Genomic DNA, 24,447 nt, shown 5'->3' with positions numbered 1-24,447 from the left:
ATATATAAGGACTCCATTTTGTTCTCTGTCTTTCTGTATCTTCTGCTTGGTTTTTACTCCATTTTGTGTTCAGCCTTTGTTCAGGGTTTCCCGCTTCTAGCCTCGTGGTTCTAATTGATACCAGATGTGCCTTAGGCTGGTAAGGAAGAGCATATTAGATTATGTATCCCAACCTGAGATACATATAATATGTGAAACTATGAATGAAATACATAGTATGAATGAAATTATGAATGTATGGATATGGGGCCCCTGAATGTGTGATATGTGTATGTATGTGTATTGAACAAAAGAATTGGTTTTGAAAAAACATATTATATATATTTGCAACCTAAAGAAATTTAAAGGAAGCCTTAGCACAACATCTGGAAATAATTAGAGTCAGAAACTATTCCAGTCTCAAGCATAGAAAGGAGGGCATTGGCAGCCCACGCTTAGCACTGTGTAGGTGTAACATGAAGCTGTTAGGTTTCAGGGAGAGGGGGAAACAGCCCCTCCTTCTCCTTCTCCTTTTTCTCTAAGGCTGATAGGTAAGGTTGAGAATATTTCAGCACCTTTTAACAAATGCAGATTCTCTTAATATACCTTGAGGGCTGAGGAGAGAAGCAGAAGGCAGAACAGAGGAGACACGTGGAGGCAGAAGGGAAGGAGCAGGAGAGAGCCAGAGGGTGAGGGGCTGAGGCAAGAGTTAGCTCCGCCCACCCCCTGACATCACCGGCAGCAGACCCGGAGCTCCCCTTAAAAGGGGAGGAGCCAACGGGGTGCAGCCGTTCGGCGAGTGGCAAAGGCGCTCGCCTTAGCGAGAGCGCCTTTGCGAAGGAGCCTTGAAAAGGAGCCCAGGCAGCCCAGCAGCAAAAATCTAACTAAGGTACTTTTCTTCTCTTCTCACTCTTCTCTCTCTCTACTCTTTCAGCTAGCTGCGCGCCAGGCACCACCCATACGCACCGTGGGACATAGGAACAGGATAGAAGAAATGGAGGCAGTAGGAGCCCAGCAGAGCTACCCAGTAGACTGCATCGAATGTCATATGTATGACTACCTCCCCTCCAGGAGGCGGGCGTACATATGCAGTCGATGCCAGGAACTGGATAGCCTGAAGAAGGAGGTTGGGAGACTGCAGGTTCGAGTACAGGAACTGGAGGGACTCTGCACCATAGAGGAGCAGTGCTGGGCAACGGAAGACACCGCCAGAGAGGACCACATCACAGAACAAGTTAGGGAACTCGAGAAGTTCATCGAGGAGGCCTGCAGGATGGTGGAGGCACAGGACCACAAGCACATCAGGAGGGAACTAACAGATGGACAACAAAATCCACCAGACGCCATGGGAGTAGGACCTTGCGGAGAATCTGGTCAGGCAGATGAGGAGGAGACCCGACAGAACCCGGAGGAGGGACTAGAGGACTGCACCACCGATACAGACCTGAGACCAGAGAGACAGTTGAGGAAGGGGAGATCTGCTATCGTGGTGGGAGACTCAATCCTGAGAGGAGTGGACAGTCACATAGCTGGAGGGAGAGAGGACCGTCTAGTGACATGTCTCCCGGGGGCAAGAACGAAGGACGTCACCGACATAATCGAAAGGATCCTGGAAGGGGCCGAGACGGAGGAGACAGCTGTAGTAATTCATGTTGGAACCACTGACGTCAGCAGGAGGGACTACAACAGGACTGCACTAACCGATCAGTTCAGGATCCTGGGGAAGAAACTGAAACTGAGGGCAAGGAAGATAGCCTTCTCAGAGGTCCTGCCAGTACCTAGAGCGGACGCAAGGAGGCAGAGCGAACTACAAGCAATAAACGGTTGGCTCAGGAGATGGTGCGAGGAGGAGGGTTTCCTTTTTGCACGGAACTGGACAACTTTCCTGGGAAAGAATAAGCTCTACAGGAGAGACGGACTGCACCTGAGCACGACTGGGACAAGGATGCTGGCACGCAATGTCCAGAGCGTCATTGATTTGGCTTTAAACTGAGGAAGAGGGGAAAGCTGACAGTCGATCTGACACATCGGACAAAAGTATCAAGTAAGGATACTGAGCAGGGACGGGCTGGGGACTGAGTGGGAACTTTTGGGAAAAGGACCTAAGGATACAACACAGGGGCCCAGGGCCATGGACATAGAGCAAGGACATTGTAAAAAAGAGATCGGGACTGAGAGGGAACTTTTGGAAAAAGAACCTAAGGACGCAATGCAGGGGACCCGGGTCAAAGATATTGAGCAAGGACACTGTAAAAGAGGGCTCAGGTCTGAGTGGGAACTTTTTGAAAAAAGACCTAAGGGAGAAATGCAGGGGTCTAGTGCACGAACAAAACTGGCAAGCAGCACTAATAGAGAACAACGGAATCCAGAGGGACAACCAAAAACAGGGGAACAGGCTGATGATGAAACAGACACACCACAGGAGGAGGATGACCGAGACGAGGCTTGGGGTCCGGCAACTCACGAGGGGGCCAGGAGTGCCAAACCACGAGGAAAAACAGCAAGAAAGGTGAACAAACAGGGCTATACACTAATGCTAGGAGCCTAAGGGCTAAAATGGGAGAGCTGGAAATCCTAGCCAGCAAAAAGGGCCTAGACATAATTGGAGTCACAGAAATGTGGTGGACTGATGACAATGAATGGGATGTGGCTTTACCAGGGTTCAAACTCTACAGGAGAGATAGGTCACACAAAAAAGGTGGAGGAATAGCGCTATATATAAAAGATTCCATACCTTCAACCAGGATGGAAACAACAGTAAGGGCGGACGACTTGGAATCACTATGGGTTAAGCCACCAGGAGGAACTGGAGCAGACATAAAATTGGGTCTGTACTATCGCCCACCTGGACAAACGGAAGAAATCGACCAGGATCTGGAGGCTGAACTGAGGCAGGCATGCAAAAGCGGAAGTGTAGTGGTGATGGGAGACTTCAACTACCCAGGAATAAACTGGAGTATTGGGCACTCAAACTACATGAGGGAGACCAAATTCCTGGAGGTCACGAGGGATTGTTTCATGGAACAGCTGGTCACGGAACCAACACGGGGTGATGCCACTCTTGACCTAATCCTCAACGGACTAGGGGGACCCGCTAAGGAGGTGGCAGTACTAGCCCCACTAGGAGACAGCGATCACAACACGATCCAGTACAGGCTAGAAATTGAATCATCAAAGGTGAAAAGAACTACAACGACTGCACTTAACTTAAAAAAAGGGAATTATGATGCCATGAGGAAAATGGTGGGAAAGAAACTCAACGACAGCACAAGGAAGATGGAGTCCGTAGAAAATGCCTGGACCATACTCAAGGGCACAGTGCATGAAGCTCAGAACCTGTGCATCCCCAAGTACAGGAAAGGGTGCAAAAAAAATAGAACAAAAAACCCAGTGTGGATAACAAATGCAGTGAAAAAGGTGATAAGTGACAAGAAAGCATCATTCAAAAAATGGAAAAGGGACCAGACAGAGGACAACCAAAAGGAGCATAAAAGACACCAAAAGGAGTGTCACCGAGTGGTTAGGAAAGCAAAAAGAGAATATGAAGAGAGACTGGCAGGGGAAGCAACAAACTTCAAATCATTCTTCAGGTACATCAAGGGGAAGCAACCAGCTAGGGAGGAAGTGGGACCCTTGGATGATGGAGACAGAAAGGGAGTGGTAAAGGAGGAAAAGGAGATAACGGACAGGTTAAATGAGTTCTTCACGTCAGTTTTCATAAGGGAGGACACAACCAACATTCCAGAACCCGAGGAGATCGTAAAAGGAGATCAGGATGAAATTCTGGTCCAACTAGAGGTGAGCAAGGTGGATGTCCTCAGGGAGATAGACAGGCTAAAGAGCGACAAATCGCCAGGTCCGGACGGCATTCACCCAAGGGTACTCAAGGAACTAAGGAACGAAATAGCTAAGCCACTTCGACAAATATGCAACCTATCCCTAAAAACTGGAGAGATTCCGGAAGACTGGAAAATAGCAAATGTCACGCCCATCTTCAAGAAAGGCTCAAGGGGAGACCCAGGAAACTACAGGCCGGTGAGCTTGACCTCGGTCCCAGGAAAGATGATGGAAGCACTGATTAAAGACAGCATCTGGGAACACATCGACAACTATGGGCAGCTAAAGTCGAGCCAGCATGGCTTCTGCAAGGGCAGGTCATGCCTCACGAACTTATTATACTTCTTTGAGGGGGTAACCAGCCAGGTGGATAAAGGGGAATCCATAGATATCATTTACCTTGACTTCCAAAAAGCCTTCGACAAGGTGCCACACGAAAGACTACTAAGGAAGCTATGAAACCATAGGGTGCAAGGGGAGGTCCACCGATGGATCAAAAACTGGCTGGCGGACAGGAAACAGAGGGTTGGAGTAAAGGGACATTACTCAGACTGGCAATGGGTCACGAGCGGAGTTCCACATGGGTCGGTGCTGGAACCGCTCCTATTCAATAAATTCATTAACGACCTGGAGGCAGGAACAAAATGTAAGGTTATTAAATTTGCAGATGACACCAAACTATATCGCAGGGTCAATAACATGGAGGACTGTGAAGATCTCCAAAAAGATCTGACAACACTGGAAAAATGGGCCAAAAAGTGGCAAATGAGTTTCAACACAGGGAAATGCAAGGTCATGCATATAGGGAAAAAAACCCCGATGTTCACTTACAAAATGGGGGGATCAGCGCTAGGGGTGAGCGACCTTGAAAGAGACCTGGGAGTGATGGTAGACACAACATTGAAGGCGTCGGCGCAGTGTGCCATGGCCTCAAGGAAAGCAAACAGAATGTTGGGTATCATTAAGAAGGGTATCACGACCAGGACAAAGGAAGTCATCCTGCCACTGTATCGTGCTATGGTGCACCCGCACCTGGAGTACTGTGTTCAGTTCTGGTCTCCGTACCTCAAGAAGGACATGGAGGTACTTGAGAGGGTCCAGAGAAGAGCAACTAAGCTAATAAAGGGCATGGAGGACCTCTCATATACTGACAGACTGAAAAAGGTAGGGCTTTTCTCCCTGGAAAAGCGGAGACTTAGAGGAGACATGATAGAAACCTTCAAGATCATGAAGGGCATAGAAAAAATAGACAGGGACAGACTTTTCAAATTAAGGGGATCAATAAGTACAAGGGGGCACTCAGAGAAATTGAAAGGGGAGAGGTTTAGAACAAACGCCAGGAAGTTCTTTTTCACACAGAGGGTGGTGGATACATGGAACGCGCTACCAGAGGATGTGATAAACAGGAGCACGCTACAGGGGTTCAAAGAAGCTTTGGATAGGTACTTGGAAGACAAAGGGATTGAGGGGTACAGATAAGAGTAGAGGTAGATTATAGGGATGGGATTAGAGGTAAGTTACAAAATTAATCAGGGACCACTAGGCCTGATGGGCTGCCGCGGGAGCGGACCGCTGAGCAAGATGGACCTCTGGTCAGACTCAGCGGGGGCAACTTCTTATGTTCTTATGTTTTGTGAAAAGGGACAAAAAGAATATTGAATATGTAATAAAATGTTAATGTATATACAGAAATGAATGTAAACAAAACAAATATGATTTTTGAAACTTTTAAATATGTAGAGGAATTTTCTTTGTCTAAATTTAATTACAGCCTCTGTTAGTTTTGATTGGCCCACACGGCCAATGATGTCATACTGAACTAAAGGTATATAATGGGGAGCTTTGAAGTATCGAGTTGAGTTCATTATCAGAAGGCCAGCATTTTGGCAAATATAACGACCTCCCGCTAACGCAATTAGCTTTTGAGATCCATAATGAAAAAATACAAGCAATAAAATTATATTTTGGTGAAACTTGCGTTTGCGTCATTTTCCATATTTTTGTTATTTTGCACACCTTGAGTGAAAGCTAGCAGCTTAATTGGCAACTGCAGCTTTATGAGTGCGCTGGCGTCCAATGCAAATGCTCAGTCAGCACGGTTTTAGCTGCACTTCTTTGAGGGAGTAAACAGACAGACAAGGGCAAACTAGTCGACATTGTATATCTGGATTTTCAGAAGGCTTTCAACAAAGTTCCACATGAACGACTACTTCGGAAAATTGCTAGCCATGGAATCGAGGGTGAAATATACACGTGGATTAAAAACTGGCTAGAGCATAGGAAACAGAGAGTGGGGGTAAATGGACAATACTTGGACTGGAAGAGCGTCACCAGTAGGGTGCCGCAGGGCTCAGTGCTTGGACCCGTGCTCTTTAACATCTTTATAAATGATCTGGACATAGGTATGACGAGCGAGGTGATTAAATTTGTGGACGATACGAAGTTATTCAGAGCAGTGAAGACGCAGGGGCATTGCGAAGATCTACAACGTGACATAATCAGGCTTGAGGAATGGGCATAGACATGGCAGATGAGGTTCAACGTGGATAAGTGTAAAGTGATGCATGTCGGTAACAATAATCTCATGAAAGTCCCAGGAAAGAGACTTGGGAGTTCTGATTGACAAGTCGATGAAACCGTCCATGCAATGTGCGGCGGCAGCAAAAAGGGCAAACAGAATGCTAGGAATGATAAAGAAGAGGATCACAAACAGATCAGAAAAGGTTATCATGCCAATATAACAGGCCATGGTGCGCCCTCACCTGGAGTACTACGTCCAGCACTGGTTGCCGTACATGAAGAAGAACACGGTACTACTCGAAAGGGTCCAGAGAAGAGCAACAAAGATGGTTAAGGGGTTGGAGGAGCTGCCGTACAGCGAAAGATTAGAGAAACTGGGCCTCTTCTCCCTCAAACAGAGGAGATTGAGAGGGGACATGATCGAAACATTCAAGGTACTGAAGTGGATAGACTTAGTAGATAAGGACAGGTGAAATTTACAGTGAACTGGCAAGACTCAAGGTGAACAAAGCCATGGGACCAGACAATTTGCACCCAAGAGTACTCAGAGAATTGAGCGATGTCCTGGCGAAACCGTTGGCTGAGCTATTCAATCTCTCCCTAAGTAAGGGGAAAGTTCCCCTGGACTGGAAATTAGCTAATGTCGTTCCTCTGCATAAAAAGGGTTGCAGGGCAGAGGCTGTGAATTATAGACCGGTGAGTCTCACATCAATAGTGTGCAAACTCATGGAAACACTATTGATTCAAAGCAAATTGGACACGATCTTGAATGAAGGGAATCTTCAGGATCCCAGTCAGCATGGATTCACCAAGGGTAGGTCCTGCCAATCCAATCTCATCAGCTTCTTTGGCTGGGTAACAAGAAAGTTGGACTTGGGAGAGTCTTTGGACGTCGTGTACCTGGACTTCAGTAAAGCTTTTGACAGTGTCCCACACCGCAGGCTGCTAAGCAAGATGGAATCGATGGGGTTAGGAGAGACACTAACTGCATGGGTCAATGATTGGCTGAGTGGCAGACTTCAGAGGGTGGTGGTTAATGGTACCCTCTCTAAAACATCGGAGGTGACCAGTGGAGTGCCGCAGGGCTCGGTCCTGGGTCCACTCCTTTTCAACATATTCATAGGGGATTTGACTCAAGGGCTTCAAGGTAAAATAACACTATTCGCTGATGACGCCAAACTATGTAATATAGTAAGTGAATGCAGTTTACAGAATTATATGGTGCAGGACCTGCTTACATTGGAAAGTTGGTCCTCAACCTGGCAGCTAGGCTTCAATGCTAAAAAATGTAAGGTCATGCACCTCGGAAGCGGAAATCCATGCAGGACGTACTTCTCGAACGGAGAAACTTTAACTAGGACTTCAGCAGAACGAGATTTAGGAGTAATCATCAGTGCCAACATGAAAACTGCCAATCAAGTGGAGAAGGCTTCATCTAAGGCAAGGCAGATATTGGGTTGTATCAATAGAAGCTTCGTCAGCTGAAAGCCTGAAGTCATAATGCCGTTGTACAGGGCCATGGTGAGACCTCATCTGGAGTACTGTGTGCAATTCTGGAGGCCACATTACAGTAAAGATGTGCGCAGAATTGAATCGGTTCAGCGGACGGCCACCAGGATGATCTCAGAGCTCAAGGGTCTCTCGTACGAAGAGAGAATGAACAAATTGCAGCTCTACACTCTCGAGGAATGTAGGGAGAGGGGAGACATGATCGAAACATTTAAGTACCTCACGGGACGTGTCAAAGTGGAAGATGATATTTTCTTTCTCAAGGGACCCTCGGCCACAAGAGGGCACCCGCTCAAACTTAGGGGCGGAAAATTTCATGGCGACACCAGAAAGTATTTCTTCACAGAGAGAGTGGTTGATCATTGGAACAAGCTTCCAGTGCAGGTGATTGAGGCAGACAGCGTGCCAGACTTTATGAATAAATGGATACCCATGTGGGATCCCTACGAGGGTCAAGATAAGGAAATTGGGTCATTAGGGCATAGACAGGGGATGGGTAAGCAGAGTGGGCAGACTTGATGGGCTGTAGCCCTTTTCTGCCGTCATCTTCTATGTTTCTATGTTGTTCACCCTCTCCCAGGTAGGGAGAACGAGAGGGCACTCTCTAAAGTTAAAAGGGAATAGATTCCATACAAACGTAAGGAAGTTCTTCTTCACCCAGAGAGTGGTAGAAAGCTGGAACGCTCTTCCAGAGGCTGTTATAGGGGAAAACACCCTCCAGAGATTCAAGACAAAGTTAAACACGTTCCTGCTGAACAAGAACGTGCGTTGGTAGGGCTAGTCTCGGTTAGGATGCTGGTCTTTGACCAGAGGGCCGCCGCATGAGCGGACTGCTGGGCATGATGGACCACTGGTCTGACCCAGCAGCGGCAATTCTTATGTTGGATTATTGGTTTTAATAAGGTTCCTTCATATTGTAATAATGCTATATCACTCTTCTTCCACTCCTTGACCTGCTCCATTACCCCAGGTTGTTTGGGCATGTTGCAGAGTCTGTTTTTTCTTCCTTTTATCTAGTTCTTGGTGATACTTCTTGAAATCTATGCTATAGGTCCCATAATGGATGATAGGGTCATTAGAAAGCCAGGATTGGCCTAAACATATTTTGTTGTTGTTGTTGTTTTGTACATTGCTGAGAAGTAAGAGTGGAAGAATTGAAAGAAAGCATAAAGAACATACTGTACTTTACTGCTGACTGAACCTGTGTATACCATTTCAAATACAAATAAAAGAGTTGACAATCACCATATGCTATTACCACATGCTGCCTTGAAGCAGATTTACTTCCCCCCCCAAACCCCCCCAAAAAAAATGCCCAGTAATTTTATCAGCTTCTCAATATCCATTGGACAAGTACATCTTTCTATTATCAATAAGACCAATTCTGTTTTGAATGATGTTTATAAAATGGCTTTTACATTATTTTTCTGTATCTGTTATATGCACATAAGAACCCAATTTTATTTAAAAGGACAGTTTGTTTTCGGTAAGAAAGAGGTTTGGAAATTTGTGTTTTTGCCCAGTACTTTGCCTTAAGCAGTTGTACAATGTTTCTTGTAATTTGGGTCTTGTTCTATATCAAATATAATATGTTAGACAATGACATTAAGTTGGAACATATGATTTTTCTGTAGATATGACAGACTGCATTTATTTCCTGTATAATGAGAATTTCAATTTCCTGTTCACCATATTATTTTCACATAGAGCGATCAAAGGATAACATCTTCTGGACAAGTTTAGTTTAATGTGAGCACTAAAGATAATGAAGTGATTATATCTGTTATCTGCAAAAATATATGATATAGAAATTATTATTTACTCACCTGTCTTCTTAAGGCAAAGCAGTATGATTTGACTTGAAAATACAGGTATTTTAATGCCAATTGAAATATATGTTAGAAATTCTGGAAATTCTGTTCATTAAAAAGAAACTGCAATTCTAAGGACTTTGGACTTAAGTAACAATTAATTCACTTACTTGCATTTGCTACTGCCACAGCACAGATGAATAGTATATCATTAAAAGGACAATTTTTGAAAAGCCACTCCACAGGTAAAGCAATATTTATTTGAAAATTGCCTACCCTATGCAGATAAAAGTATGCACATTATGGAATTTGCTCACATTTATCCCCCATTTTACAAAACCGCAAAAGCAGTTTTCAGTGCTAGCTAGCATGCTGAATGCTCCGCACTGCTCCCAATGCACATAGGAACTCTATGAGCGTCAGGAGCAGCGCATGCCAGCCAGCGCTAAAAAATGTTTTTGCGGTTTTGTAAAAGGGGCGTTAGTGAAGACATTTCTTGGGAAGAGGGGTTATGGTGAGAGTTGAAACAGCACAAATAGTTCTGTATTTTACAGAGAAAGCACAGTTACTTACCATAACAGGTGTTATCCAGGGACAGCAGGCAAATATTCTCATGAATGGTTGACGTCACTGACGGAGTCCCAGTACGGACCACTTTAAAAGTGCATCGCCACTTTAAGGGCTCCTTTTACGAAGGTGCGCTAGCATTTTTAGAGCGCGCTACAATGCCGTGTGTGCTAACCCTGTGCTACACAGAAAATACTAACGCCAGCTCTATGGAGGCGTTAATGTCTAGCACGCATGGCATTGTAGCGCATGCTAAGCGCGCACTAAAACCACTAGCACACCTTAGTAAAAGGAGCCCTAAGTATTTAGAAAGTTTGCGATAGCTCGAACCACGCATGCGTGAGTGCCTTCCTGCCCGATGTAGGTACGCAGTCCCTCAATTAAGATAAGCCAGCTAGGAAGCCAACCTGGGGAGGTGGGTGGGTTGTGAGAATATCTGCCTGCTGTCCCTGGATAACACCTGTTATGGTAAGTAACTGTTATTTATCCCAGGACAAGCAGGCAGTATTTTCTCAGTGGCCTCTAAGCTAACAGAAATGGGATGGTGGGAGTGTTGGCCTTTAGGAAAATAAATTTTGTAATACAGATTGGCCGAAGTGGCCATCCCGTCTGGAGAAGAACTCCAGACACTAGTGAAAAATGAATGTATGAACCTGAGGATCAGGTGGCAGCTTTATAGATTTCCTCAATGGGAATAGATTTGATGAAAGCAACAGAAGCTGCCATAGCTCTAATTTTGTGGGCTGTGCATAACAGAATGAGAAAGAGGCAGCCAGCCAGTTGGAAATTTTCTCTTGGAAACAGGATGCCCCAACTTGTTTGAATCAAATGAGATAAAAAGTTGGGGAGAAGTTCGATGTGGCTTTGTCCGGTCAATGTAATAGGCCAAAGCCCGTTTACAGTCCAGAGTGTGCAAAGCGATTTCTCCTGGATGATAGAAATTTTGGATGCGTGTGCAGAACCATTTTGTCATGTTGAAAAACTGTGAAGAGTGGATCTGCTACCAATGCTTGTAACTCACTGACCCTCCTGGCAGAGGTGAGAGAAATAAGGAAGACAACTTTCCAGGTAAGAAACTTGAGATGAGCTGTGGCCATTGGTTCAAATGGTGGCTTCATTAAACTGGAAAGAACCACATTAAGGTCCCAGATGACAGATGGAGGCTTTAGAGTTGGTTTAATATTGAAAAGTCCTTTCATGAATCTTGGACCAAAGGATGAGCAGTAAAAGGTTTTCCCTCGACCGGCATGTGAAAAGCTGTAATAGCGCTGAGATGGAAGGAAGTTGGATCATGATGAAGATACCAGGAAGAAAACCAAGTCCACTTTTGTTGATAACATTGCTGGGTGGTTGGTTTCCTGGAGGCATCAAGAATATGTCAAACAGGCTGAGAGATATGTACGGCAGATAGATTCAGCCCGAGAGAAACCAAGCTGTCAGGTTGCAGGTTGGGATGTAGAAGAGATTCCTGATTCTGAGTAAACAGAGTAGGAAATATTGGAAGAGGTATGGGCTCCCTGGAACTGAACTGAAGTAGAAGGGAGAACCAATATTGCCTGGACCACTATGGAGCAATGAGAATCATGGTGGCTGCCTCTCGTTTGAGCTTGAACAGAGTTCTCAACATGAGAGGAATTGGAGGGAATGCATATAGAAACAGGTCCATTCCAATCCAGGATAAAGGCATCTGCTTCCAGACGGAGAGGAGAGTAAAGCCTGGAGCAAAACGGGGGCAACTGGTGATTGTGAGGAGCTGCAAACAAGTGCACTTGTGGAGTGCCCCATTGAGCAAAAATGGACTGGAGAGTTGCAGAGTTGAGAGTTCATTCATGAGGCTGAAGAATTCTTCTCCCCTTGAATGTAGACAGCCTTTAAGAAAAGGTTGCGAGCCATTGCCCAAGTCCAGATTTTTGAGGCGTCCTGACATAACAGGAGAGAGCCCTTGCTTGTTTATATAGTATATTGCTCCTTGATTGTCTGTGCGAAGGAGGAGGATTTGAGGGCAGAGAAGATGATGGAAGGCCTTGAGGGCATAAAACATTGCTCTGAGTTCCAGGAAATTGATGTGAAATTTCTGCTCCTTGGCAGTCCAAACACCCTGAGTCTGAAGATTGTCTATATGTGCCACCCAGGCATAAGGGGATGCATCCGTCGTGATGACCTTGTGATGAGGGGGTTAGTGAAAAAGGAGACCTTTGGATAGATTGGAAGATATAGTCTTGCCAGTGGTATCACATGTACAATGGAAGCCATGTAGCTGAGAATAACCATCATGTGTTTTGCAGAGATGGAATAAAGAGGAAGCAGTTGCTGACAAAGGCGGATGAGAGCCTAAAGGCAATCCAGAGGGAGAAGTGCTCTCATGAGAGTGTTGTCTAGGATTGCCCCAATGAACTGCAGATGTTGAGTTGGAATTAGATGTGATTTGGGGAAGTTGACTTAGAATCCTAGAACCTAAAGAAAATAAATGGTCTGAGATATTGCTTGGACCATTTTCTGAGAGGATACAGCCTTGATCAACCAGTCATCCAGGTAAGCAAAGACTTGGAGGCCGTGTGATCGGAGAGATGCGGCGACTAAAATGAGGCACTTCATGAAGTCTCTGGGAGAAGATGCCAGGCTGAAGGGAAGGACCTTGTACTGGTAATTGATTTGATAACAGAGGTACTTCCTGGAAGCCAGATAAATTGGAATATGTGTGTATGCTTCTGATTGAGGAGAGGATAAAGCAGGGTGAGGGAAAGCATCCTGAATTTCTCCTTGACTAGAAATTTGTTGATAGCTCTGAGATCCAGAATGGGTCGCAGTCCTCCCATCTTCTTTGGAACTAAGAAGTAGTGGGAGTAGAATACCTGTTCCTGCTGATTGAAGGGAACTTCCTCGATAGCATTCAGCAGGCGAAGGGATTGAACCTCCTGGAGAAGAAGGAAGGACTGTGCAGGATCCAAAGCAGACTCTCTTGGAGGATGGCCTGGTGGCAGGGTATGAAAAATGAGAGTGCAACCCTAAAGTATAATGGTTAAGACCCAGAGGTCTGATGTTATGAACTCCCAGCAAGCAATGAAAAGTTGGAGATGGCCTCCGATGGGCTGAGGCAAAGTCTGTAGAATGTTGACGTTGGCTATGCTCTGAAAAACACATCAAAAAGGCTGTGCAGGCTTTTGGTTTTTGTTGCTTTTGTTGCTGTTGGTTGTTGCTTTTGTTGTTGTTGGTTTTTGTTGCTTTTGGTTTTTGTTGCTGACATGGTTGTTGTTTCTGTCTCCTGGGTTGAGACTAAGCAGAAGTCGCAGACTTAGCAGCAAACCTTCTCTGAAAGGGTCTGAAGGGATGAGAAGATGGAGGCTTCTTTTTGGGTTTGACCAGAGCGTCCCATCTGGTCTCCTGAGCAGACAACTTCTGTGTAACCGTGTCCATGGAGGGACCAAAAAACTTATCTCCTAGACAAGGTGCATTTGCTAGCCTGTCTTGATGGTTTACATCTAGCTCAGAAACATGAAGCCAGGCCAGACGTCTTATGGCCACCGACATTGCTGCAGCACGTGAAGTGAGTTCAAAGGTATAGTATGTAGAATGAAGAAAGAGGACTCAAGTGTTTGTTTGTTTTTTTTCCTTTGGCAACGCAGGTCCCCTGGGAAAGATCGGCAGTGCTGGGCACCCCCCTTCCCCCTGGAAAAGATCGGAAGCGCTGGGCCCCCCCGGGAGATCGACAATACCACCCTCCCCCAGCATCAACAGCAACAAACCGGAATGTGACGTTGGAGGGAGTAGACCAGCAGTCATAAGGAATTGCTGCAAGGTCCCACGATGACTGCATCTGCTAGCTCTGCTCAGGGAAGAAGTAAGTGATGTCGGAGGAGTTGGACTGTCAGACGCAATCATCACGGGACCTTGCAGCAACTCCTTGCATCTGGCGGGCCACTCCCTCTGATGTCATATTCCAGTTTGTTGCTGTTGATGCTGGGGGGAGGGTGGTGTTGTCGATCTCCCGGGGGGAGGGGCCCAGCGCTTCCAATCTTTTCGGGGGGCCGCATTGCCAAAGGAAAAAAAATCCAAAATACCTGAGTCCTCTGTTTCTTCAGTGGGCCCCCTCTGACCTAGAAGGGTGGTGGAGGGAGAGAAAGGGGATAGGGTGGTATGGAAAGGTGGTGGAAGGAGAGAAAGGGGCAGATGCTGATGTAATTGGGGTGCAGGAAAAGGGGGGAGAGAGAGCAAGATAAGGGGGTTAGAATACTAGATAGAATTGGATTGAAGGGAAAGAAAGGGGGCAGATGCTGATGAAATTGGTGTGCAGGGAAAGGAAAGAGATATAAGGGGAAGGATACTGGATGGAATTGGGTTGAAGGGAAAGAAAGGGGAAGTGGGGGAAGGGAGATGAGAGAGTGAAATGCCAGACCATGGGGGTGTGGGTGTGGGAGAGGGAAGGGAAGAAAAGGGGAGGAGAGAAATGTGAGACCATTGGAGGAGGGAATGGAATAAGATAGATGCCAGACCAATGGGGTGAAGGGAAGGATGGAAGGGGGAGGCATACAGTTTCTGGAAGTGGCACAGAAGGACAGAAGATGAAAGGAAGATAGTGACAAGAAGATGAGGAGAGCAGAAACCAGAGAAGACAAAGGTAGAAAAAAAAAATTATATTTATTTATTTTTTTGCTTTAGGGGACATGTATCGCTGTTTCTGTGTTGTTGCATTGTATGCAGAGTCCAGCTTCTTGGTGGTTTTATAGTCCTGGGTAAGAAGGTGGGAAGAGAAGGAAGGGGGATTTGTTCAGAGATGTTTGGAGGTTACATAGAAGAAAAACTGTGCACAGGTATGCTAATCTTAGTTTGTTTTGAATTAAAAAAAAAAAAAAGATATACAAGCGGAAATAAAGGAGTAAATAAGAAAATAGATAAATGGGGGCAAGACATGGGTTGGATAGGTGCTGGGCATGGGAGGGGTAGAGGTAGGGGTAGGGGCGGGGCATGGCCAGGGGGGGGGGGGGCAGTGTACTTGTGTGCCTAGGGGCCGTCGAAGAATTAATCCTGCCCTGCCTGACACACAAGAAAGGAGAGAAACAATGCTTCCATGCCATAAGAAGAAGCAATCTTATAGTAGAAAGCAGTGCTGTGAACAAGACTGCCCTGAGAACTTCTAAAAGCCAAGTTACTCAGAATTTCATATTCTGCTCTTTTCACTGTTTTTTCAGCATTATATTTGCTTAATTTCTCTTCTCCTCCTCCCTGTTTCTTACTTAAAAAAATAAAAAAAATAAACCCTTCTCTGTCCTCTGTTAAATCTTATTTCCTCTTCCTCTTCATAGGAATAAGGGTAAAACTTATATTAGCTCTAATTAAATCCTGGTGTCTGTGGCACAGGGTGACTAAAGTGGGGAAAATCCTGTTAAAAATCCTATGTTTTAGGGTAGCCACTGAACTGGTATAGAGCCTGTATTTCTGACTTACTAGTTTCCAGCCATTGTATCTGCTGATTAGGTGTAGAAGGGAGGGACTCTGATTTACTACTAAGGTTAACTGCATTATCTTTGGGACAGTGCTGTGAACAAGATTGCCCTGAGAACTTCTAAAAGCTAAGTTACTCATAATTTCATATTCTGCTCTTATCACTGTTTTTCAGCATTATATCTGCTTAATTTCTCTTTTCCTCCTCCCTGCCTCTTACTTAAAAAAAAAATGAAACTAAACCCTTCTCTGTCCTCTGTTAAATCTTATTTCCTCTTCCCCTTCATAGGAATAAGGGTAAGACTTATAGTTCTACCCACCCCAGGGATCACTGCTCATATATAGAGAACCAAATAATCAGGATACTTAAATCAAGTCACTTCACAACCAATCAATATGACCTTTATTCTTTGCAATCACTGTGGTGCTTTAATTCCAAGACACACTATTTGAAGGCTTAAGGCTTGCCCCATCTTTCTTCAACTTCAACTTCAACATCAAGGAGGAGCTCTGCAAACTTAAACAGGAATTGAATACAATTAAAGCAGCTTCTATCACTCCACAAAATCATACCAACATACCACCTCTACCTCAAAGAATAAAACAGCCCAGGAATAAATGGGTCACAGTAAGATCAGGAAGACTGTGACATGTAACACAGAAACACCCACCTTCACAAATATTACCTCTACAGAATTCCATCGCTCCACTAGTGCACTGCGATACTCAAGAAAACAGAAGGGAGGTGGGACTGGAACCAATGAAGGTAACTTGAGAGAACAAGCGCACCCTAAGCACAAATAAAAAAAGCTAAAAACAGAAAACTATTGCTGTTGGGGGATTCCATCATCAGAGGCATTAACCTTGGAACACAAGGCGAGGAGACCAAAATAGTGAAATGTCTTCCAGGATCCTCAGCTACCAGGAGTTCCAGGCAAATACTGACTATAATTAAGGAAGAAACTAAGGATTTTAACATTGATGTTTTTATCTATCTGGGAACAAATGGCCTGGCCAACAACTCCACACTTGCAGCGTAGAAAGCTTTTCGGGAGCTTGGTGAGGGCTTGAAACCTTTTGTAAAGACTTTAACTTTTTGTGAAATAGTGCCTGCATATGGAAAGGGAGAGAAAAGAGTGAAAAATACAGAGGACTTTAATAGATGGCTCAAAGCCTGGAGTCATCAAGAAGGCTTTAGGTACATAGGAGGATGGGGAAATATGTGGAAAGACAAGAACCTATATTACACTGATGGGCTTCATATTACTACAGCAGGAAAAAGAAACCTTGCAGAGAAATTTAGACAATATGTTTCTAGGCATTTAAACTAGAAGATGGGGGTGGTGTATGTATGAAGGACAATTAGAGAGACCACCCCGGCAAAAGAAAAGATGTGATGGTAGTAAAGATTGCAACGTAAACAATATGAACAACTCACTTCTTAGCATTGCAACGGAAAGTGAAATGAAACAAAAATCTATACGAAAAAGGAGATTACCGCTGAAAAATAGCTGGAAAGCGATGACCACAAATGCTCACAGTCTTAGCAATCAAGTTCATGATCTGCAAGCCCTGATGTTAGAGGCAGATCTGGATATTGTTGCTATCACAAAGACGTGATTCAGTGAATCCCATGGATGGGATGTAAACATAAGCTTTTTAGGAAGGACAGAGATAGTCAAAAAGGTGGAGAAGTAGCTCTCTATGTAAAGTTCGATTTCCAAGCGACCGAAATGCAAGGGATCTGGGGAGAGGAAGAAGCAATACAGATCACTCTGAAAAGAGAAGATGGAACTTCTATCTATGTAGGTGTAGTCTACAGACCTCCGACTCAATCGCAGCAAATTGATAAGATTGTGGATATCCAAAAGTTTGGAAGGAAAGAGGAGGTTCTGCTGTTGGGAGATTTCAACCTGCCGGAAGCGGACTGGAATGTTCCGTCTGTGGAATCGGAAAGAAATAGGGAGATTGTGGATGCCTTTCAAGAGGCTCTGCTCAGACAAATAATGATGGAACCCACAAGGAAAAAGTGATATTGGATCTGGTCCTCACAAATGGAGAGAGTATCTCTAATGTTCGAGTGGGTGCTCACCTGGGACGTAGCGATCATCAAACGTTTTGGTTTGATGTAATGGCTAAAGTGGAGAGCGGCCGCACAATACTTAAAGTCCTAGATTTCAAATGTACAGACTTTAATGAAATAGGAGAGTACCTGAAGAAAGAGCTGATAGGATGGGAGGACATAAGAGAAGTGGAAAGAAAGTGGTCTAAGCTGAAAGGAGCGATAAAAATGGCTACGGACCTTTATGTGAAGAAAATAAATAAAAACAAGAGAAAAAGGAAACTGATATGGTTCTCCAAACTAGTAGCGGAGAAAATAAAGGGGAAAGAATTGGCGTTCATGAAATATAAAAAAACCCCAAGAAGAGGAGTGCACAGGCGGAAGAACAAATGGCTAAAAATGTAAAAAAGGGAGACAAAAATTTTTTCAGATATATTAGTGAAAGAAGGAAGATGAAAAATGGAATTGCTAAACTAAAAGATGCTGGGAGAGTGATGAGGAAAAAGCAAACGTGCTAAACAAATACTTCTGTTCAGTGTTCATGGAAGAAAATCCTGGAGAAGGACCGAGATTGTCTGGCAAAGTAACGCAAGAAAATGGAGTAAATTCTGCACCGTTCACAGAGGAGAGTGTTTATGAGGACGTTACAGAGATATTTATACATTCTTCTGGCTATACAACTGAATTCTAGAAAAAATTGTTCACGTGTTACTTTTTTTAACAATCATTGGTTCTAAGCTCACACTAGCAGGTCATTAGCAGGTCACTTATCTAGGCCCTGCAGTCTTTCTGTTACATGTCGTTAATGCTGAGATAGCCATAAGAAGTTAGAATTCCCCAGCTAACACCCAAGGCAGGCAGGCTAGAACATGAGATAAGTTAGGTCTGCAGCTAAACATAATTCAGCATTTTATTAAAGAGAAAACTTAGTTCAACACTTAGGAAAACCAGTCCCAGACTCCTTCAGAACAAGCATGCATGCATTATCAGGAAAAGAATGCACACTGAAGAACACAAGCTCAAATGGGGCTGATATTGAGACTGCGGGATAAGGACCAGCTAACTCCCACAGTCGGCAAGCCATTTCCAGTGACTGATATTGAATATCCTGTCTATTTTTGGCTAGTTAAGTTGTTTTTAAGCACTGGCTGGTTAAGTTATAGTGACCAAAGATAGACCAGCTATTTGGGTGAGCTATTTCTGGCCAGTTAAATAGCATTGAATATCAGGTGGAATTATTTTGTTCCTGTGAAGACATAACAGCCAAATTAAGGACTCCTTTTACTAAGCCGCGTTAGGGCTTTAACACGCAGAATAGCGCACATTACATTGTCATGCGCGCTAGACCTTTACGCCAGCTGGCGTTAGTTCTAGAAACGTAGCGTGTGGAAATTTCCTGCATGTGCTAAAAACGCTAGTGCACCTTAGTAAAAGAAGCCCTAAAACAAATAAAATGCACATTCTTAGAAATGACATGGGAAGTGACAAAACTAAAATTTTCTGGCTGTTCATCTCTAAATTAAATTAATATTGAAAATCAGGGCAAGGTCAACAGTAAAAAGCAGCTGTGGACTTTGACGTCATATTGGCAGTAGGAAAAGGTTACCCTTGAAGGCTCTTCTTTTACAAAGAATAACACTCTTACAAGGCAATTTTAAGAGCTATCTGCCTAGATCAGAAAACAAAAGTCCATCTAACCTAGTGCCCTGTTCCAGTGGCATAGCAAGGGTGAGAGGATCCTAGGACAGTGGCGCCCCTCCCCACCCCCCGCTCCTTCTCCAATCCTGCCAGCCATGCATGCCCCCTTCCCTTCCGCGGTACCTCTAGTTGAAGTTGTTGCTCGCCGTGGTCATCTACATGCTCCTCACGACCCCATCAGCTCTCCTTCTGATGCCACTTCCTATGCGCGGCACCTAGAAATGATATGAGTGGGAGAGCCAATGGGGTCGTGAAAAGCACGTTGTTGACCACTGTGAACAACTTCAACTAGAGGTATGGGGGCATGTGCATGGAGTAGAGGAATGAAAAGACGTAGGGGGGTGAAGAAGAGAATGGGTGCCAGTGCCTCTACCAACATGGCGCCCGGGGCGGACCACCCTCCCCCCTTTACTACGCCACTGCCCTGCTCCAACAGTGGCCAGTCAAAGTCACAAGTATCTGATAGAGTCTGAGCTGCTTATACCAGGGACAGGCAGTAAATTTCTCCAAATTCACCGCAAGAGGCTGCAGCAGACATCTTCTACAGGCAACTGTTAGGGATAGGAATTAACCCCATTACCTCCACTGAACTACTAAGGTATAAAGATCTTTCCTTGTTGGGGGGTAGGAGGGAGGGAAGGAGAATAGAAGGGGAATGTGAGCTTTTGGGGGATTGAAGAAGGGAGATCAAAAGGTGGCTGGAATTTAAAAAAAAAAAAAAAAAAAAAAAAGAGGCAGATCAGAATGGGGGGCTGTGTGTTTCCAGAGGGAGGAGAATGGCAATAAGGTATATTTGGCCAGGACCTGGAAGTTAACTGTGCACCAGCTTATATTCAAACCTGTGCCAGTTAAGTCTTCACAAAAATTTAGAACAGGGCTCAGTCTTGGGCCCGCTCCTTTTCAACATATTCATAGGGGACCTAACTCAGGGGCTTCAAGGTAAGATAACGTTATTCGCTGACGACGCCAAACTATGCAATATAGTGAGAGGCGGCAATTCACCCGATAGTATGACACAGGACCTACATTTGTTGGAGCTTTGGTCCTCAACCTGGCAGCTGGGCTTCAACGCTAAGAAATGCAAGATCATGCACCTCGGCAGCAGAAATCCGTGCAGAACTTACACCTTGAATGGTGAGACCTTAGTTAGAACTTCAACAGAACGAGACTTGGGAGTGATCATCAGCGCAGACATGAAAACTGCTGATCATGTGGAGAAGGCTTCATCTATGGCAAGACAGTTGTTAGGTTGCATCTGCAGGAGTTTCGTTAGCCGGAAGCCTGAAGTCATAATGCCATTATACAGAACCATGGTGAGACCTCATTTGGAATACTGTGTGCAATTCTGGAGGCCACACTACCAAAAAGATGTGCTGAGAGTAGAGTCGATGCAACGGTTGGCCACCAGGATGGTCTCGGGGCTCAAGAATCTATTGTACGTGGAAAGGCAGAAAAATTTGCGGCTGTACTCACTCGAGGAACGTAGGGAGAGAGGAGACATGATCGAGACGTTTAAGTATATTACCGGCCATATCGAGATGGAAGAAGAGATTCTCTTTCTCAAAGGACCTTCAGCCACAAGAGGGCATCCGCTCAAACTCAAGGGCGGGAAATTTCATGGCGACACCAGGAAATATTTCTTCACCGAGAGAGTGGTTGATCCTTGGAACGAGCTCCCGGTGCAGGTGATTGAGGGAAACAGCATGCAAGAATTTAAGAGCAAATGGGATGCCCATGTGGGATCCCTTAGAGCACAGTTCTTCAACCGCTGGTCCGCGGACCGGTGTCGGTCCGCAAAAAAATGTTGCCGTTCTGCAAAGGATTCGGGTCCCCAGCCACAGCAAAAAGTGCCGGCGTCAGCTGACGTGCAACTTCCTGTTGCCGTTGCTATGCCGACACTCCTGCCTTCCACTTCCTACTCCTGCCGCGTATGTCTCCGCACCCCCAGACAAGCAGGGGCAGCTTTGTGTGCTTTTAACTTCGGCACACAGCTGCCCCTAAGCAGTATTTTAGCCGCGGTTTCATGAGGCAGCCTAGGGGCCTTTGGTAGGCCGGCCCACATCGCATCATCAAAGCGGGTGGCCTACCAAAGGCCCCGAGGCTGCCTCATGAAACCGCGGCTAAAATACTGCTTAGGGGCAGCTGTGTGCCAAAGTTAAAAGCACACAGAGCTGCCGCTAGCTTACATCGAGGAAACATTTGCTGGAGAGGGAAGGAGGGAAGGGAGTAGAGATGCTCCTAGACAAGGGAGGGGAAGGGGCTACTGCTGGCAGGGGAGAAGGGAAAGGGAAGGGATGAGAATTACTGTTGGATAAGGGGAGGAGGAAAGGGAGAAGGGGTACTCCTGGACAAGGGAGGGGAAGGGGCTACTGTTGACAGGGGAGAAGGGGAAGGGATGAGAATTACTGTTGGATAAGGGGAGGAAGAAAGGGAGAAGGTACTGCTGGACAGGGGAGGAGGAACATTGGAAGGAAACAGCTGGCAGGGAGATTAGAGGAGGGGAAGGAGTCAGGATGGAATGGAGAGATCAGATGAGGGAAAGGGGAGAGACAGAGGAATGACAAAGTAGAAAGAGATTGATGCTGGGAAGGGGGATCAGATGAAAAATAAGGAAAGAGGGACAAAGATGCTAGATCTGGTGTAGGAGAGAGGGGCATAGAAAGAACGCAGATACCATATGGAAGGGGGAGGGGTAGAGGGCAGACAGTGGATGGAAGAGGCAGATGCTGGATTAAAGAGACAGAGGGCAGACGCTGGATGGAAGAGAGTGAAAAGAAGATGAAAGCAGAAACCAGAGACGACAAAAGGTAGGAAAAAAATAATTTTATTTCTATCTTGTGATTAGAATATATCAGATTTAAAATATGTATCCTGCTAGAGCTGATGTTAGACATAACTGGGGAGTGCAAAGCCCAGGCAGTGCGTCTTTAGCTTCCAGCTGGCTTAGGGCTCTCTCTGACCAGGAGGCAATTGCCCTAGTTCCACTCCCCTAACACCATTCCTGCCATGTGTGACTGTGGTATTCTGATAGCATGATATTTGTGTAGCATTCTGTAATAATTTGGCTTATTCAGTTTTCTTGATAGTAGAGGGGATATATGTGAAGGGGAGGGGAGACAGGGGTTTTGTTGATCCTTGCCCTCTATTATTTATATTTATAAAATGACAATTGTACAGAATATTGTTTCTTTTTATACTTTAATAAAATATGTTCAATATAAAATCATAACTATTTGAGGCTTGTGCGGATGGGATCAGATGGTTAATGGGACCGAGCTCGCGGGGATGGGGCGGCAATGGGGTTTTTAAAAATTTTAGTCTTATTAGTTTGCCGGTCCACAAAATAATTATTTTATTTCCGCCGGTCCATAGGTGTAAAAAGGTTGAAGAACACTGCCTTAGAGGGTTAAGCCAAGGGAACCTGTCACCAGGAGTGGGATCCCTAGGATAGTAGACTTGGGGGTGGGCAGACCTGATGGGCTATGGCCCTTATCTGCCGTCATCTTCTATGTTTCTATGTTGCTCAGCCAATTGCTGCTAATGCCCCCTTTTAGCAAGGTGTGTTGGGGTTTTTCTATGAGCATCAGAGCTTTTACTGCAACAGCCTGCGATTAAAAAAAAAAAAACCCTAACACAGCCTGATAAAAAGGGGCCTAAGTTTCTGCTTTGCCCTAACTCTGTCCTCAGACTGCCACAAACTAGCCAGTTGTAGCATGGAGAGTTAGAGGGGATATTCAGTGCCACTGAATATCCTTTGATAATGCTGCACAAGTCTACAGTACTTCCCAGTTGTAATTCAATTCAGGTTCTTAAAACCATCCATAGCTTTCCAGACTTATCTCTGCCATCAGTTAGAGCCTTCACTCTTGTCTTATTTTGTGAGAAAATTATTTATTTCCTCACACACAATTTTTGTAATAGTAGACCTCTCTCTTTCCAAATTTTATAACAAATACATCCTCTCAAAAGAAACTCAGATCTATCTGTTCCTCAAACTTCTCTTCAAGTAGGAAATTCAGCCCCTGAACTCTTAATACTATAATTTATACACTTAATACAGTTTTATTTTTTATTAAATTAAACATGCTTTAAAACTCTCCTTTTCACTAAGAATCAAACTGCAGAGAAGACCAAATACACTGCAGCTTCTAAAGCTCTTTTTTCCTATTAAGCACTAAACACCAACAGTTCAAATAGTCAAGATTTAAAATACTTTTCCTTTCTCATATGCCTTAAAATGCTTTTCAATTATATTTTTAATTACAGTATATTTTACTCAGGTTTTCTCTCAGGCCAGGATTCTAAAAAAAAAAAACCCAAAAAAAAGCAATGGTCTGCTAACGCAGCCTTTTTGATAGCGAATTTTAAAAAGCGAGACATTCTCAAAAAATTGCACATGTAAATGAGGTCAGCAGACAGCAGCGAAGATTCGTTAAATTTGCATGTGACCATCGCTGGTGATAGCGATGGGCACATGTGCAGAAAAACATATGTATAAAAACAAACCCAAAAACACAACAGCGGGAGAGATGTTCAATCTCTCCTACTTCCAACCAACACTCCCCACTGCAGCAGTGGGAGAGATGCTGATTCCCTCCCACTGCCAAGAAACGCCTGCCGCCACCCGGCCACACACCCCCTGCAGCGGGAGAGATGCCCACTCTCTCCCTCTGCCAAGTGACCCCCCAATCAAACAACACCTCCTCTGCCTCCGATGTCCCCTCCCCCTTACCTCTAAGTAGATGACCTGAGGGGTGTGTATTCCTTCCTCCTAGTTGGCCTGATTCATCCAAAATGGGCCTTTCCTTCCATGGGAGGGGTCTTATACAACCTGGGCCAATCAGAGCCTCAGACCACTCCCCTGGATGCACTGGAAAGGGGCCAAAGGCTCTGATTGGCCTGGATGCCTCATAGGAGGGGCCTTAGGCATCCAGGCCAATCAGAGCATCAGGCTCCTCCCTGGTGCACCTCAAGATGCACCGGGGAGGGGAAGGCCCATTTGTACAGTGAGTGTGCTGAATAAGA

At 45.0% G+C, this 24,447-nt stretch overlaps 1 long non-coding RNA gene across 1 annotated transcript in view; it reads right to left on the bottom strand.

Annotated features, from left to right (window-relative positions):
• LOC117353841 overlaps positions 1-24,208 on the bottom strand; it is a 49,504-nt gene extending 25,296 nt beyond the window's left edge. The window contains exon 1 of the long non-coding RNA XR_004538044.1: positions 24,155-24,208. This is a non-coding gene — a long non-coding RNA (uncharacterized LOC117353841). The remainder of the gene's footprint in view (positions 1-24,154) is intronic.
• Positions 24,209-24,447: the final 239 nt, after the last annotated feature.

Source organism: Geotrypetes seraphini, chromosome 2, assembly GCF_902459505.1.
Source record: "Geotrypetes seraphini chromosome 2, aGeoSer1.1, whole genome shotgun sequence".
Taxonomy (NCBI): domain Eukaryota; kingdom Metazoa; phylum Chordata; class Amphibia; order Gymnophiona; family Dermophiidae; genus Geotrypetes; species Geotrypetes seraphini.
Note: the sequence above shows the minus strand (reverse complement) of the source record. Positions and strands in the feature narration are given on the sequence as shown.